The 18,867-nt window shown below is 37.4% G+C and overlaps 1 protein-coding gene across 9 annotated transcripts in view; it reads left to right on the forward strand.

The window, feature by feature from the left end:
- The window catches only part of NRXN3 (neurexin 3), a 1,573,300-nt gene that overhangs the window by 650,863 nt on the left and 903,570 nt on the right, over positions 1–18,867 (forward strand). The gene's annotated exons all lie outside the window — the stretch shown is intronic.

An 18,867-nucleotide genomic window follows, 5' to 3' on the forward strand; every position in this document is an offset into this window, starting at 1 on the left:
TAATTAACAATGGTTATAAATTAGCTTGCTCTTCTAACAGTGTGGGCCTAAATGCCCATACTGATAGTTTATCTTTGAGTGCAGAAATTCTGATTATAAGTCAAGTGTCTGAAAGCACTTTTGTTGTTATCATCATACTGGAAGAGAAATCTTTGGTTCCATAAGAACCCACCTTCTCATTCTGTTGTCTGTGACATTGTAGAGACCTGAATCTTGGGTTCATATGTGTCTGGTTTCCTTTGTTATAACATCTGGCCTGTTGTGGTGATTAAAATCTGAGATTCTGAAGTCAAATGGAGGTGAAGTTTATAGTTCTGGCTCTGCCATTTTACAGAGAAGTGACCTAATCCGTTCAGACCTGAGCGTTTTTCAGATTTAAATGGGCATGAAGAGGTGTCTGGGTGGCTCAGTTGGTTGAGCATCTGGCTCTTGATTTCAACTCAGGTCATGATCCCAGGGTCATGGGATTGAACCCAATGTCAGGCCCTGCACTGATCATGGAGTCTGCTTAAGATTTTGTCTCTCCCTCTGCCACCTCCCTCTCTAAAATAAAAGTAAAATAAAATGGAAATGAAAACACATCTATTTCATAGGGCACTAGTGAAGAATAAATGGTATGGTGTATATAATGCAGTTTGTAAAGGGCCAAGTGTATGGTGACTGATCAACATTTGTTGGCAATTATAACAGTCGTCATTTTTTAAAGTGTTATGTTATAAAACACGTGTAACTTTAACACACACCTTCTATGAGTCCATGTCTGAGGACTGACTCATTCTTTGGAATTTTGGCAATATGTATTTCCCAGAGTAACTCCTACTAATGAGACAGGCAGTTTGTCTTTCCAGCCTACAGCTTCTCAGGTTCACATCTGTTTCTTTGCTTTGTCGCTACCCTGACTTCTACCCTTCCCTCTTATCTCCCTAGAACCCAAGGTCCTCATTTATTACCTGTTGTTCCCCATATAAAAGTCTGATGTAGGAAAATAGTATAATAAGCTGTTTCATAATAAACAATTCATTATTAGTATTCTTAAGGCATTGCAGCAGTGATACAGTCTAAGAGTGTAATTTCAGCATTTAGGCTGCAGGTGAGAAAGGTATTTGTTTAGCAGCAGATTCCTTTTGATGCTTCTGAAATCATAGTCCGATTTGTAGCTGTCTACAGTCTACAGTCCATATGGCGGCCTTTAATTATACCTGTTGCAATAATCCACTTAGCCAAGGTCAAACATCCTCTGATTACGTGTTCTGTTGTTATTTCCTAGTTGTCATATATCCTTGGCAGCTGTCAGCAGCCAAATTTGGCCTTTCTAATTTTTAGTGGCACTCATCCTGTCCTGAGTTTCCATAACACATGCTTTAGCCTTGTCGAACATGCTTCGCTTCCACTGGGTTAGTCATCATTTCTTGGACCTTATTCTACTGTAGGTAGTTTCTGCAAGTGATTTTAGCTCTCTTTCCTAGCTTTACTTTTCATCATTTCACGAAACTCTCTGCAACATGTCAATTAATCAACAAAAACATCTGCTAGCTTCTTCCCCAGGATGGGCTGCATTTCAATGGGAGGTGGATTTAGTCCAATTCAATCTAACAGTTATGTTTGGAATGCCAACAATGAATAAATTAAATTAACCTTTTTTGAGCACCTACAGTGTTAGAGTCCTTTGCTTGCTTATTTGATTATATACATTAGCTCATTTAATCCTCTCAACAACACTGTGAGATATGCAGTCCTCCTCTTGTTCTTTTCAGATGAAGTCATTGAGACTCACAGGTTAGATATTCTGTTCAGCACTTACAACTAGTAAGTGGTAGAGCTAAGAATTAAACTAAAAGCTCCCTGGCTCGGAAGTCCCTCAAGAAGAGTAGATGGAGCGATGCAAGGGGGAAAGTATAGTGGAGGTTCTTGAGGCTGGACAAACAGAATCAAAATCTTAGGCAGTACGCTTTCCGAAGATTCTGAGTTAGTTTCTCCTACTCAGACTTTTTATTTTGGATGGCTTGGGATTTTGTGGATAGGAGGTAGAATGCTATGAAAAGAACGTAAACTTGTGAAGAAAGTTTTCTGTAAGTACACCAGAAAACTAGCTTACAGGTAGACTCCCTTGGTGGTAAAGAGTATATACCCTGGATCCATTTCCTTCTCCTTGAAGTGGATGGGACATCCGTCTACAGAAGGCTTGTGACAGGCCAGTGGTGCTGATAAAGTCTGAGCTGAGGAAGTGGGAGAGCAGATGTCAATGACAGGGCAGCCTTTGACCATGGCCCTAATGCCTGTCTAGGGGATTAAAACTTTAGTGACCATTTTCAACATTCCATGTGTACCTGGAGCTCTGACAATGAGGTATTTCCCTGGGTTGGGAATACAGATAGTGAGTAAAGGGGCAGGGGCAGTAGGTGGTAAGGAATATGTGTGGGGGTGGTGTTTCAGCCTGGTTGGCTAGATGTTGGAATCACATTCTACCTTCACCAGAGCAACTGAGGCCCTTCTGAAGAGAAAGGCAGAGATAGAAGTTGTCTGGGGGGTGGGAATCTCGACGTTTCCCTTTATTAGGTCATTTACAATCTTGAGACCAGTAGGACTTCAGTGAAACTAATAGAGTACATGGTCATCTTCATCTGGGGTGTATAAATGCTTCCATTCCTTGAGAATTCTACTCTCTATCATTATGACATTTGATCTTTGAATTTCATATCTGGTTTTGCATACATTTAAATTCTTGATTGACTCAGGTCTCTGGAGGACTTCTTTTGTTGTTGTTAGCTTCTGATTGAGCCTTTATTCTCCTCCACATGACTCCTTAGCCAGTGCATTTGAAATGTTTGTTCTGAGGGGAAAGTTAAAGTCAAATATGTGAGCTTATTTTCTCCCTATTAAGTAAGGTCTTCAAAGTTTGTAGTTCCAAGTATTCAGTGTTTCATGTCTTTGGTGCTCTTTTAGAAATGTGTATATTTTTCTACATTTTTCAAAAGCATGAATGATCCAGAAGATCAAATCTGGCTTATATAAGTCTGTAAAGTGTAAAGGAAACCCAAAAGCTGATAATAATGTGCTGCCATCTCTTCCATTCATAATGTGGCTCTGTAGACTTTCCATTTTGATGAAGCATAGGGAGCCCACAGTTTACCTACATCTACCTGATAGAAGCCCTGTGTGGTTGAGCTCCTCTAGCTAGGTTGAGGTCGTTGACAGAAAGAAGACAATGGAATACTTCTCACTTGATCTCCCCACACACACTTTATAGCACTTCTCTGCCTACCACTTTATTTGTTGATATTAGTACTTACCCCAAAACAAAATCATAAGCTTATTTGGGGACTGTGGTCTTGTCTTATCTATGTTATCTCCCAAAGTATATGGATATAGCGTCAGCACCCAATCATTATTCAGTAAATACCTGTTTACCACTGCTTTCCTTTTCCACATACTTTGGTCGGTAAACTGTGGACAGAGTGAAGAAGATACAGGGTCACTTCGGACATGTTTCCTTTTCTCACTCTGGCCCCCTACCATCATCAGTTAAGTAACCCATTTGTCCTGAAAGAGACAGGAAAGATTCTCTGAGAAGCAGGTGCCATTGAAAATCATACATGAATATTAAGATCCTAAAATTCAGGGGGGGAAATATCTTAAAATTCAGACTTTCTGATAGGAAAGAATGTGTGTACTTAGTATCTTTCTCTTTGAAAGTACGATCCAGTTGGATGCTCAGGAGTAATATGCTCTTCCTAGTTCTGAGATTAAAATCTCAGGGCCAAGCGATATGATTAGTAAAGCATTTAACATTTATTAACTGTTTTATGTATAAAGTATTTTATGTGTAAATGTTTTATGTGCAAAATATTGCACTGTTTTACATGCATTGTCACATTTAATTCTCATTAAAACTATTCATTAGCTATTTTGTGGGTATCGCTATTATCCCCATTATACACATGAGGAATGAAAGATATCAGGTAACTTGCCAGTGCCCCCTAGCTGTTAAATGGTGGAGTCAAGATTCAAATTCACACTTAACTTCTACTCTATACATCTGTTACCTTCCATAACCCTTAACTTGAGGAAAAACTATCTCCCATGTACTAACTGCCATATATTTGGTAGTTGAGGCAAGTAGATATTTTTCCTAACCACAATCTTCTAGTATTTTGTTGGGATAAATTTTAGAGTTTGGAGCTTCTGTCCACCACCTACACACTAATCTCTTAGAATTGTCACTTTGGGTTATGACAATTATGACACCTGTCTTTTCATGAGAGAAGTGGAATTGGGTCATAACATCATCACTGTTAGCATTTTCTGAATTGTTATGTGGATGACTTTGTTCTAGGTGATCATGATGTATGTGTGTTGTGTATATTTTCAGGTATTATCTTGTCACTAGTTCCTACTCATTTGCATAAGTTCCTACAAAGCTAATGCAGAATTGAGAGTTATATTAACTGTAATTATAAATGGGAATTATAACTCAGATAGAAAATGTGAGTTATATTGTATGGAATATAACTTTCACCAGTTACTTTATAGGTTATATGGAATCACAGAAGCACAGGCTTCGTTATTGTGACTTGATTTTCATAAACCAAACAGATTTATGCCAGGAATTCTGAAACCTTATACTCTTTATATTTGTTGCCTTATGTATCACTAAATACTGATGAATATTTAAGCATTAGAATTTTTGGTCTTAACTGAATGAAGCTTTCAAAGGTTTTGTTTTTTTCTTTCTTGGAATCATGCTGAATCTTCTTGAAGAACAAACAGATTTCATGCCTTCTTAAAGTTTGCTGTGAGTTGTTTTGATAACATTAACATAAGCATCAAAATAACACAAACTTAGAAAACAGATGCAGTGACTTACCATTTCTCAGAAGCCTTTCTTATGTCATGCTTATGTTGTAAGTAGAAGAGTATGATCTTGTGTTGTCATAAAGAAACAATCTGAGTGTTCTTTGTGTGTGTGCATGTGTGTGTCTAGCCTTAAGGAAGCAGTCTTTGAATTTAATTCTGTTTCAAACATGCACTTTTTAAAAAAATTTAATTTATTTATTTATTTATTTATTTTTTTATTATTATTTTTTTAAATTTTTTTTTCAACGTTTTTTATTTATTTTTGGGACAGAGAGAGACAGAGCATGAACGGGGGAGGGGCAGAGAGAGAGGGAGACACAGAATCGGAAACAGGCTCCAGGCTCCGAGCCATCAGCCCAGAGCCTGACGCGGGGCTCGAACCCACGGACCGCGAGATCGTGACCTGGCTGAAGTCGGACGCTTAACCGACTGCGCCACCCAGGCGCCCCTAATTTATTTTTTTAATTTACATCCAAGTTAGCATATAGTGCAACAATGATTTCAGGAGTAGATTCCTTAATGCCCCTTACCCTTTTAGCCCATCCGCTCTCCCACAACCTCTCCAGCAACCCTCTGTTTGTTCTCCATATTTAAGAGTTTCTAATGTTTTGTCCCCCTCCCTGTTTTTATGATATTTTTGCTTCCCTTCCCTTATGTCCATCTGTTTTGTATCTTAAAGTCCTCATATGAGTGAAGTCATATGACATTTATCTTTCTCTGACTAATTTCACCTAGCATAATGCCCTCTAGTTCCATCCATCCACGTAGTTGCAAATGGCAAGATTTCATCCTTTTTGATTACCGAGTAATACTCCATTGTATGTATATACCACATCTTTTTTTTTTTAGTTCTTTTTTTTTTTATTAATATATGAAATTTATTGTCAAATTGGTTTCCATACAACACCCAGTGCTCATCCCAAAAGGTGCCCTCCTCAATACCCATCACCCACCCTCCCCTCCCTCCCACCCCCCATCAACCCTCAGTTTGTTCTCAGTTTTTAACAGTCTCTTATGCTTTGGCTCTCTCCCACTCTAACCTCTTTTTTTTTTTTTTCCCTTCCCCTCCCCCATGGGTTTCTGTTAAGTTTCTCAGGATCCACATAAGAGTGAAACCATATGGTATCTGTCTTTTCTGTATGGCTTATTTCACCTAGCATCACACTCTCCAGTTCCATCCACGTTGCTACAAAAGGCCATATTTCATTCTTTCTCATTGCCACGTAGTATTCCATTATATACCACATCTTCTTTATCCATTCATCCATCAATGGACATTTGGGCTCTTTCCATACTTTGGCTATTGTTGATAGTGCTGCTATAAACATTGGGGTGCATGTGTCCCCTCAAAACCGCATACCTATATCCCTTGGATAAATACCTCATAGTGCAGCTGCTGGGTTGTAGGATAGTTCTATTTCAAACGTGCACTTTCAAACACGTACTTACAGCCTGTCATCTGTAAAACCTAGTATTATGTTTTTCTCATGAATAACAAGTGTCTCACTGAGACTTCCTCTTAATTCAACCAGCTTTCCATCTCCTCATTTCTTCTAGGTGCTAGACTTGTTTTTCAGTCTGTAAAGCCAATATAGGGTAGGTTTATTTGATAAATATTTTTTGAGAGACACTCTTATAGGCATTGAAGATACTTAAGTGAAGAAAACAGGTAAGTCCTTTTTTCCAGGCAAACTAAAGTTTGCACTCTAGCTGAAACAATAAACAAGTTAAAGCCATTAAATGGGTAGTTTAAGTTAGTGATGAACACCATGAGGAAAATAAAACAGAGCAATGTGATAGCGGGATGGGGTGGGAATAATATTTTATATTATCTACTTAAGGAGACACTCTAGTTGGTGACATTTAACTTAAATCTGAATGAGAAGTAGACAGACATGAGAATATATGTAAGAGGATTGATTAAAGCTGAGGTATACACACCAAAAGCACACTTAGTGAGGTATGAACAAGTTTGGCAAATGTGAAGAATAGATTGGCCAGAGAAGTTTAGAGAATGGGTATTTGCAGATGAAGATTTATTAGTGATAAAAGCTTTGTGAATGTCCACATAGTTTTAAGGAACCAATTAATTTAGCTTAAGGTCAGTAAAATGTTCTATACCAACAGTACATCCCTAGGGGATTCTTTAGAATTGTAGAACTTGGATAAATGATAGATTATCAAGCATGACAATTAACTTCTCTTGTATGTTTGACTTGATTTGTTCTTTAATCTGTACTTATATAATCTTATTGATTTTAGAGAATGGTTACCTGTTTAATACTTCATCTGTTCATCAGCCATTTACCAATGTCCTACCATATGCCAAATAGAGTCTTAGGTTTTGCATATACAAAGATGAATAAGACTTTCCCTGTTATGAAAGCCTATGCAAAAATGGATGTAACATAGGATTCTGAGCATATATTTACTGAGAAATACATTTTTTCAACAAATACAAATAAGACAAGCAGCTGGAGAAAATAATGGAATTGGTCAGTATAGATGGCCCCTGCTGATATGTAGGTAGTTAAAATATAATTTTGCAGGCCTAAAACACCTTTGACATCTGCTTATAAAACTGGATTAAGGTGTATATGATCTCTGTTATGGTGGAGAAGTTTATAAATTTGAATTCACGAACATCACTGTTAATGCACCTCTCTGGATAATAATACACTTGTGATTTGTATAAAGGGCCCCAAACCAAAGTTGAACTCCTGACCAAAATGCAAGATGATGAAGCGTTTTACTTGGCTCATCAGATCTGTTAAAACCATGGGCATCCCCATGGGTCTCCAAGTCAGTCTAGAAGACAGTGTCTTCCAGTCTGACAAGGAAAGTAACTGATTACCTGAATTTATATGAACTAATTCTGGTTTAAAACAGGTTATGTCTTCATAATAGCCAAAGAAGGTTTCAGAAAGAAAACAAAGTCTGGGTTAGTCTGAGATTTTGAAGTTAGAAGTCTGTACTTAAAATGTTATCAGCTTAGCCCCCAAATAACTATCCAAGGGGCTGAACATCTTCTGGTGATTCAACACCGTTAGTCTCTTTGTTTGACCTGCTACTATCTACTAGCTTTGTTCACCCATACTGTTTGCTCTGATTAATTTAATGATCTCAGCAACCATATATGGCAGATTATTATCCTGACTCCTGCTCGTCCTACCTTTTAAACTAGTATATTCAAGTCATGTTTAACCACATATCAATTAAACTTCATACCCAGAGCCTCCTGCAAAAGTACCTTGGCTCATAAGTCTCCTGAAACAACGTGATAATTGATTTTACCTTCAATTATGATGTAATTTAAAAAAATTAAGTCCATAAAAATATAGGTTTAAACAATTACCTTTAAATCATTAATTCATTTAATCATTTATAAAAATTGAAAAAATAAGCATGGTCTTTCTCCTTTTCCTCTTTTCCCATATCCTTCTCCTTGTACCACTACTGTTCCTCTCCTCCTCTGTTTCCCCTTTGTTTTTTCTTCTCCTTTTTCTGTTTTATTCTCACCATCATCATCATCATAAATGCAATGTGTAAGAATATTTTAACTGATGGAATATTTATATAAAATGTGAATCTTGGTAAAGTGTATGTTGTCAAATAACTTTAAGATAGTTCGGATTTAGTTGAAAATAGAAAAAAACATAAACATAAGTGGTTTCCTGTGGGTATCCTTGAATTTGGTAAATTAACTTAATTATTATCATAATAAGATGGACACCTGCCATTACTAAATACCTCTAGCCTCTTTTAGGAAGCTCTCTTCCTTGCTAATAGGAAGACTCATCATACATTTAGAGTTCGGTTGATGTTGTCAGTCAATGATAAGGACAGGGTTTTACACGGTATCCCACCTATACATCATTCTGTAATTTCATCCATTGTAATTTAAGAAGAATGACATAACCAGAGTGATTAAGAATCTGAGCTTTTGCATCAAACAGTCCAATTACTGTTTTAGATCTAACAACCCCTAGCCTTGGATGAATAAATAAAATAAACCTTGAGTAAATCTTCAGTTTACGAATCTATGGTTGTTTTTTTTTTTCACTTATAAACTTGAACTAATAGAACATACTCAAACTGAAGATTGCTATCAGGGTTATATGAGGTAGTATATACTTTAAGTTTAGTAAGAAACTTACATCTAGAAGGCATTAAATGAAAGTGAATTATCACCATCATCATCATCAATCATTAACTTACCGTTTCTGTGCTTTATTTGATCTTAAACTATATGGAAAATTTAAAGTCCTCTGTTCCTTATGAGTATTTGACATTTGGTGAGAGCAAGTTGGTAGCAGTTCCATACAGGGCACCGGTTTAATGTTGCAACTTAAAATGTTGTGAGCTCTGGGGAGAGACAGGAAGGTAGTGGTTACTGATTCATGAAAAACCATTTTTAACTCTCAATCAGCCAGTTGATTACAATTGATCTGTTGTCCGTGCCATCATTGTGACATTTGGAATATATTAGACTACTATTTCTCTTAATATGGCTGTTAAAATTCAGTAGGCAGATAATGTGATATTGACATAATGAGTAAAATAATGATTGATAGTGAAGTTGTAAAAGTAAGAAGGTTCAATGTGTTTGAAAGTCACAGAACTTTGAAAAGCGTAAGAGATAAGGAATACTGATGAATAAGATGTGACAGCCTGACACAGGCTATGCATAGAGAAATGAACCACTTTAGTAAGTCATTTTTAAAGAATACAGCCTCTAGAAATGTAAATATGGCTCATAAAAGTAACTTTTTAATTTAAATATCTATCAAAGTATCTATTGGAAGCAAACTAGATTTATACTTTATGATTTTCTCAAAATCATTCTTTCTTAACAAAAACTCCAGTAAATTAGTTTCAGTTTAAAGTATATTAAAGTGGATACTTCTAAAATTGGGTTCTTTGAAATTAAACAAAAGGGATTTAAGTTTTTCCCAGGAACTGCTATAGATGTCACTTTATAATAAGGCAGGTAAGACAGTCAATACACAGAGGTTTTATTTTATGGACAGAACTAACATTGATTCATTCAGTGAGAGATGTCAATTAGAACAGTACTTCTTAGGCTATGGGGAAATTTCAGATCCCTTAAACTAGAGCATTATAGTGTTATATTATCAAATATGTTACCATTGTGACGTCCATAATGACCCTTGCTCTTTAATGAGAGTGCATAATGTCAGAATCAGGGAGGCGAAAAAGCCAAATGGCAACTAATTTATCACCAGTTTTATAGTCAAATTACCAAAAGATTGGAACTAATCGGGTCTGTTTTTCAAAATGAGTAATGGCATTTCAGAGCCTCTCTGGTTATACAGATGTTTAGATTGTGGATGTCCTAAGAATTCTAAGTCTGTGCTGGCTTTAAAGTTGAGATTCAGTTGTTCTTGTGTGTCCAGGGTAGTATAACTCCAAAGGGGAAGGTGTTCTGGGGAAAGAAAAGGGAGAAAAAAATCATTTTTCATCATCACAGTGAAAAAGTCATCGCACTGAAAAAGTGCCAACAAACCCTAAATAATTTTGTGTTGATTATGCTAAATTAGAATCATGATAGCTATAATCATTTGATCCCTGAGGCATTAATGAAAATTCAGCATTATTTTGTGTAGAATATGTATCATTACCCTTGAGCTTAGAAATGATTATTAGTAAGTCTGATTAAATCTGGAAGCAGTGACACAAGCTATCTTTAACCCGCTAATGACAGGGCCATATTGTAATTTTATGATGAATGAACACAGTTTAGCATTTTTAGCACTTGGCGGGGAACATAAGAAGTCTACATTCATTTTCTTGATTAGACTGCAAAATAGTACAGAGCTCATAAGGAATGCTGCTTAATGAAATAGTGTTCTTGCTGATTGATTAACCTATCATACCTTCTAGAACCCACAGGACTGGTTATCCTTATATGATTAAAGATATTAAGCGATGTTCTAGACATCAGAAATTCCTAGATGCAGGAGTATAAAAACAAATAATACAGTCATACCACTTCACAAGCATACATGGCTTTTATTTTTTCAAGTGCTTTCACATGTACTAAGGTTTTATTATTACCACAGTAACTGTTGGAGTGACTTAGACTTTTCACCACTTGTTTTACAAGTAATAAAACCAAAGCCCAATATGGTTTAGGTAAATACCTAAAGGTCCCGAAAATTGTCAGAAAGTCCTGGAACACAAATGTCTTTGCTCCAAATGTAGTATATTTTTGGCCTCTGTAGAAAATGGATTTTTCTTCCTTATTTTATGATTTTGGACAAATTGTTATCACTATCTTGAATTCTCTCTTTTTTAAAAAAAAATATTCTGTATTCATAGACAGTGTTAGAGATTCTTATTGATCAAAGGGCCACAGTCCTGATTTTATTTTTAGTGCTAGGCAAAACTGTTTATAAATTTCCCCAGGCAATTTAGGACAAGTTCCGATCCCAGCCCGGCATCTGAGGCTTAGTAGTAGCTTGACCAATTGTACTTTCTTTTCTTCTCATTCTCAGCCGGATGCTGAGACCGCTGCTGGTGGTCTAAAGAAGGAAGTTTTCAGAATCTTAGTTGACCTGAAAACTATGTTGATGGCCTACATGATTTTATCATTAAAACTCTGTACACAGGCAAGTCCTTAACAGAACATAAAAATTAGTGAAAGTACAGCCAAGCCCTGTTGCAAAATGCATGGCTAGAGGGAGTTAGCACTTGTACGAGCACTTGTACTTGAAACACAGCTTTGCAAGGAAGGGCATCCCCATACTCCATTAGCATCACAATGGCATTTGGTTGAATAGCTTGATTGAGGGCAATCAGAGCCAAAGATCTAGTTACAGGAGTCCCACAGGTCCTGCTTTGGCACATAACAGATGAGATTCTTTGGGGAAGATGAAGGGAGAAAGGAATCATTGTGACACACTGAAATGGTAAAATGAATGTGGAGGAGGGGTCGATGGTAGTGCCTAGGGTTCTGGAACTAGGTGGGAGGCAGGGGAAGCACTGTGAAAACATTTGAACACTAAATAAAGCCAGAAACCTGGCACTTCTCTCTTCCTCTCAGGTATCCAGTCGGTTACCAGGTGATTTGCCAGTTTACTTCTTTTTTTTTTTTTTTAATTTTTTTTAACGTTTTTTATTTATTTTTGAGACAGAGAGAGACAGAGCATGAATGGGGGAGGATCAGAGAGAGAGGGAGACACAGAATCTGAAACAGGATCCAGGCTCTGAGCTGTCAGCACAGAGCCTGACTCGGGGCTCGAACTCACGGACCGCGAGATTGTGACCTGAGCCGAAGTCGGCCGCTTAACCGACTGAGCCACCCAGGCGCCCCTGCCAGTTTACTTCTAATCATTTCCCTGCTCTATGTACTTCTTACTCATCACTGACCTACATGGAGTTCTCATCATCTCTGTTTAAAATAGGCTGGCTTGTTGGTGCTCACATTTGCAGGCATATCACCCTCCAAACCATCAACCAGACTATTTAGAACCTTACATTTTCGCACATGTCCCCTAAGCTTTGAGGTCTTCCGTTGTTCACAGGATAACATCTAAACCATGATTCTCTGCAGTGTGGACTCTCCCCACCTCTAAGTGTCCTCTCCTGATAGTGTTTATGCTGTGGAATTGTCACTTCAAGAACATTACTCTCTGTTTGGTGCCTTCATGCCTTTTCCTCTTTTTTGTACCATCTCTGATAGGATAAATTCTGTATACATCATTTGATTTCCCTGTCTCCTGTGTTGTTGACGTATTTTCCCATCTCAGATCTCCACTGGGTCAGGTGCACTTCCCTGATTTTAGGACACCATTGCATACTGTATCTTATTTATCCTGTGTTCCCACTAAGCACAATGGTTGGCATGTAATAGTTGCTCAACAAATGTTGGTTGATCTGATCACAGGAATAACATGAATAAATAGATAGTTGCTAGGGCAACGAGTGTAGAAGTGACAAGGAGGTATAAAATCAAATGGCATAGTATATTAGTTTTCTGTTGCTGAGCAACAAATTGTCACAAATTTAGTGGCTTAAAACAATATTCATTCATTATCTCAGGTTTCTGAGATAGGTCACAAGTCCAAGTAAGCTTGCTTAGGTTTTCTGCTCATGGTCTCACTTTGATTTTAAGGCTGAAATCAAGGTATTCATTGGACTTAATTTACATCTGGAGGTTAATGATGTAATTTACATCTGGAGGTTAATCTGCTTTAAAGCTTTCTCAAGCTGTTGGCATAATTTATTCCTTGTTGCTGTAGTATTCATGGTGGCTTGCTTCTTCAAGGCCTTCAGTGAAGAGAGGGTGTGTCTATTGCTTCAAGTCTTTGCCTACAAGGAAGGCTTAAGCCCTCTTAAAAAGGGCTAGCTTGCTTAGGTCAGGTCCAAGCAGGATATTTTTTCTTTCCATTAGCTCACAGTCTTTAGTTAGGGATTTTAATTATTACCTGCAAAATCCTTTTGCCTTTACCAAATACCATAACATAATAATGGTAATGGTATTCTATCACTTTGCCACAAAGTGGGTACTGTCTAAAAGCAAGTGCAGTTCTGACTTCACTCCATGGGGTAGGAGGGGATTACTCCAGGGCATACATACCAGGGCCAAGATCTGAAGCCCTATCTCAGTATTCTGCCTGTTGCATAAACAATTTAGAACGGATTGAAAAATAGATTTGCATGGGTAGGTGGAGGAGCATGAGGCTGGAAGGAAGGGTAAAGACGACGTGAGGAAGTGTCTCATGTGGTTTTCTAAGAAATGTATACCTTGTCATGTAGGGAGGAATAACGGGGATTAAGAAAGATTAAAGTTTCTAGCATAACTTTTTCAGTACTGGAAATAAGAAAGACTTGGAAAATAGGGGGAAGAAGCTGGAAACAGGGACAGTAAGTTAGGAGTATTTAGATGGCACTGAAACGTGGAGAAGGTTTAAGAATTGACAGGACTTAATTGCTGATTGATTCCACCGAGGGTAAAGAGGTATTCAGAGTTTCTAACTAGGACCACTGGAGTGAACCAAAAAATGGAGTAGGTTTTGAGTGTTCTTGAGTAACGCTGAAGTGGTAACTGCTTTTGATGTAGATGGTGAATCTCTTCTGTTCTCATTCTTGCCCTCTCTCTTACTTGTCTTACCTTATTCCAGAAAGGACCTTGGCTTAGCATTAGAATACTGCTGTAGACATACCAGTTTGCAATGACTTGGCAAAATGCCTTTAGGGAGAAATGTTTTATTTTCAACTAGCTGGTGAAGTAGACAGAGTCATGTTTTTTGAAGTTATCTGAATCCACGAGGTTGGCAACAGTTGAGAAAGACAGTGATCTAGCTTTCAGTTCAGAATTCTGATTTCGATCCATTATCTGCCGGCTCAGGCTGTTTTAAATCTAGGCCATTTGTGTGTGAGACACAAATAAAGAAACAAACGCACAATGTTGGAACACAGGCAGACAAAAGTATCTTTTATTTTTCTCTCCACATCTGTAAGTAAATTCTGGACATCCTTTGCAATCTATCAACTAATGCCACTATAAGTTAATGTCTCCTTTATCTTATGTTTCTACCCTTAGATGGGGGGGAGGGGAAGATGATCATCTTTTCTTAAATAATCATGTGATGTAAAATTCACAGTCTTCCTGTTCATGTGTTTTATCTTCAAAATATTTGTCTTTCTTATGTCTAATGAAAATCTCCTTTGGTAAATATAAGCCTTTAGTTTAGAGATTAAAATTTTTGAGGTTTTAAAATGTTTTGCTTTGCCCATTTTAAAATTTGTGATATTATTTCATTCAATAAGAATCGTGTGGATTGATTTATGCCCTTTGAATATTTAGTATTACGGAAGTGTCTCAGTCAATAAGACTCCCTTAAATGGAATTGAGGAATTTTGGAAATTGAAAGTCCAATCTTCCTCTCCATTAGAAATTTTGGTGTGGATTTATGGACATCTAGTCTCTATTTAATCCAGTGATATGTTCCTCTACTTATCTTATCAGGCTTTTTCATTGTTAAATTTGGTCTTAAAAGGAAAAACTAGGGGCACCTGGGTGGCTCAGTCAGTTGAGCATCCGACTTTGGCTCAGGTCATGATCTTATAGTTTCTGAGTTCAAGCCCCGTGTTGGGCTCTGTGCTGTCAGCTTAGAGCCTGGAGCCTGCTTCGGATCCTGTCTCCCTTTCTCTCTGTCCCTCCCCACTTGCCCTCTGTCTCTTTCTCTCTCTCGAATATACATAAACATTAAAATTTTTTTTAAAAATTTAAAAAAGGAAAAACTGTATTCTCTACAATATTTCTGATACTAGATGTGTGGGGTTTTCCACACCAAGCAATTCTCCAATTCTTGATGGGCCCTGACTGGGTGTCATATAATTTAACTCAATTCTGACACTAACTGCCTAGAGTTGATGCAGACCCTACAGGTAAAGGACTCAGTCCCACAAGATCACTCCCCTCTTCAAATGCTAGTTGCAAGTCCAAATTTGTCATCTGCACTTCTGACCAACTGACTATAAATCAGGGGTTTCCACAACCCTCTCTTCATCTATAATGGCTTATGGAACTCAGGGAAACACATTTACTGATTTATTATAAAGGATATAATAAAGGATACAGATGAACAGCTAGATGAAAGGTACATGGGGCAAGGTAATAGAGCAATTCCATACCCTATCCAGATGAACCACCATCCCAGCATGCTGGTTTGTTCACCAGCCTGGAAGCTCTCCAGAGTCCTTGCTTAGAGTTTTTAGGGAGGTTCTGTTACTTAGGCACAATTGGTTAAATCATTCGCCATTGGTGATAGGCTCAGAGGTCTGGAGGGGAGGGGCTGAAAGTTCTAACCTTCCTTAGGGAGTCAACTTGTTAGCATAAAGTCAGGTTGAAAGGGGTTTGTTATAAACAACAAAAGGTGTTCTCTCACCCCTTCCCTCAGGGAATTATAAGAGATCAAAGATCAAATATATACTTTTGGTATATAGTTCAAAGATCTATATACTTTGGTTCAAAGATCAAACATATACTTTTTATTATATTATAATATCACAGGTCTGTTCTCTATGTTAAGCTGAAAGCTGTCTCTACAAAAGCTACTTCTGTTTACTTATAATCTGTTGACTATCTCACCCAAGGTACAGAGTAGTGGGTGGGTTCCACTAAATCTCCACTGTCTTTTTTTCAAGTAAATTTTTGTATTTCTTTTACCAAGTTATCACACAAATATATGAAAACATCCCTGCAAAGTTTATAATGAAAATAATAAGGTGAAGAAATATCGATCTGATCCTTCTCCACCTCAATCCAGAGATACCACCTTCAACTCTTAATTGTTTTCATTTTACTGTCATATTTCTAAATTATGCACTTACAGTACAATTTTTTTGTATAAGTTTCATGACATTTTATATATTAATGCCCATTTTAGACATTTTGTTATTTTCTAAACATCCTCAATTTTATCTTGTAGTCCTTCTATTGAATGAATCTCTGCTAACAAATATACATAAATAAATGTATATTTTTATTTCCTAAGAGCTTTGTGTTTTATTTTTTCCTTTTAATAGCATTTAGTTTGTGGTTCTTAATAGAAGTTATCTCTGTTAGCATCTTAAGAATGAGATTTTTTAAATTGTTTTTCTGTTCCTTGCACTGTGTCTTTTTTTAATTATTCCTTTTTTTTTTCTTTTCTATTTATCTTAGTCCCTGGCTCTCATGGTTCTCTTAGAGGTTATCTTACAATTTCTGGCAAATTGTGGCCATTTGTTTTCACCCAATGATAAAAAGTCTAACACATTAGTTAGAAGCTGTATAATTATGGGTTGTTTTTTTTTTTTAATCAGTTAATGAAATTTACTACAGCATAAATAGGTAGGGAACTAGCCACTTTATCAAGGGATTACCCTTCCAAAATGTCATTGCCTGTGGATCTTTTCTCTCAAGTCATTTGGTTTGTCCAATAATTCAGTTTCTTAGATATAACTCGGTTTCTCTGTGGTTGAATGTTTTGTTTCTATAGGTGGGTGAGCAGTGCTTGAGATCAGAGGAGGAAAGGGGCTTAGGATAGGTGGATTGTTCTCAGGGGTCAGTGTACGAGTTTACATGTAATCCTCCCATTTTTGTTATGACTCCACACCCCTGCCAAGGCCTGAGCCTGGGTCCTAAAATCCAAACCTCTCCTCAGTTGTATTCTCTGAGTGCATGCATTTCCTTGCTGTAATAGAGAGGGTATCTGTAGGGCTATTTGATCCTTGTATAGGCTTCCAACCAATACTCTTGTTTTCAGTCGTACCTCTCATCCCTGCTTTCAGAAATATGTGATGCCTCCAATTCTGTATCTTTTTAGGGTTCTTTTGCAAAATAACCTTGTTTACTGTTGGCTTCTTCCTCTGCAGCTTCTTGAGTTTCAAGTTTTTATGTTATTCCTCTTCATCAAATCTTCCATTTGCCACCACTCTCCTATCCCACACCCCTACCCCCAAACTCCATACCAACCCTCACTGTAGATATACCACATCTGGTCCCATTTTCCCATCTTTACCTTCCCCTAGAATCACATCCACTTTTGAGCCTGATCTGTTCAGTTGGCAGAATACCTGCCTTGACTCTGGACCACATCCTTATTTCCATTTTTCCTGTTTGTTCCATGCTGCTGCTCACTCTCCAGCTATCCATTTACTGTCAGGGACATGTTCCCAAACTGATTTGGCGTGGGTCAAGTATGGGGCTCTAAATCAGGAGCCTGGGCTTGATGGAAGAAAATGCCAGAAGTCATTGATGAGTGGCTTGATTCAAGGGAATGATATAAGAAAAGTCACCTTGTGGAAAAACTAGCTGCCTGATAGTCTGTCACACTAGAGTGCCAGGGCCAAGAATGAGAATCCACAAATGACACCGTGAGACATACTTCAGAGAGCAGAGACTTGAGCATTGGAGCAGGGAGATGGGTCATGGAGAAATTCCTGAGCTGCATGAACATCCTTAAGGAGTTTTGAAGAGGGTAGGGAGTTCCCTGGGCATCTGTTGAGAACAGGAAGCAAGAGTTGAGAATGCTACACCAGCTTGGCTAAGTTGTTTTGCTGAAGAGTTTAAGTCAGAAGCCAATTGAGATATCTGTCATTACTGACAAACTTTAAAAGGTTCTAGAACTGGCAAAACAAGTAGGCCTGAGCTAAGTTAAAAGACAGAGCGTGACCAGCTGGGACAGGAACACAGCAAACTTGCTAATTAGTCTGGAGGAAGCCAATTGCCCACATTTTTATGGACTGCTAATTGCTAAAGTAGCAGCTTGCTCTAAAGACAAAAATAACAGCATGATAGTTTCTTGAATATAGTATAAAATGGCCTTTAGGATATAGGCTACATCAACTTTAAATATACTCCATAGTTCTTAAACTTAAAACATACACTGCTATTAATAAAGACACATTTTGGAAGTCAGTTATTCATTTTTTCTTAGACTATAAAATGAGAAATTATAGAATATATATGACTCTAGTTTGGGAAGTTGTGCTAAGGATTTTATTTTAAAGATACATTTCTCCACTTGAGTACCATTTCTCAGCCCATTTTAAAACATTTCCCAATAAAAGAACAAAATAAATAATTTTAAATGTGCTTTATTCTAAATACTGTGAGGTTTTTCCTAAAACACTGTCTTTCAACCCAGTTATATTTGTGAAAAGAGAATGTGCTTAAAAAAATTTACCTCTACTTTTTGCAACATTGAGGGCGTTCAGTAAGTATCTTTAGAAAGAAAGAAAGAATGAGTAAGTGAGCAGGTGCATAAGGGTTTGTGTGCATTAGAATGGTAGAATTTCATATTTTATAGAGCAGTAGAGAACAACTAGTCCCCTTCCATTATTTTATGGATGAGGCAACTGAGGTAGAGAAGAGAAGTAGGGATACTGCTCCAGCATCTCATAGTTGGCTAGTTGGCAGCACTAGGCTTGGACCCCGTTTCTTAAGCCAATCAGTCCAGCACTCTTTGCATTCTAAGCTAATATTCATTCCTTTTGCTTAAG

This window comes from Panthera leo, chromosome B3 (genome assembly GCF_018350215.1).
Source record: "Panthera leo isolate Ple1 chromosome B3, P.leo_Ple1_pat1.1, whole genome shotgun sequence".
Taxonomy (NCBI): Eukaryota; Metazoa; Chordata; class Mammalia; order Carnivora; family Felidae; genus Panthera; species Panthera leo.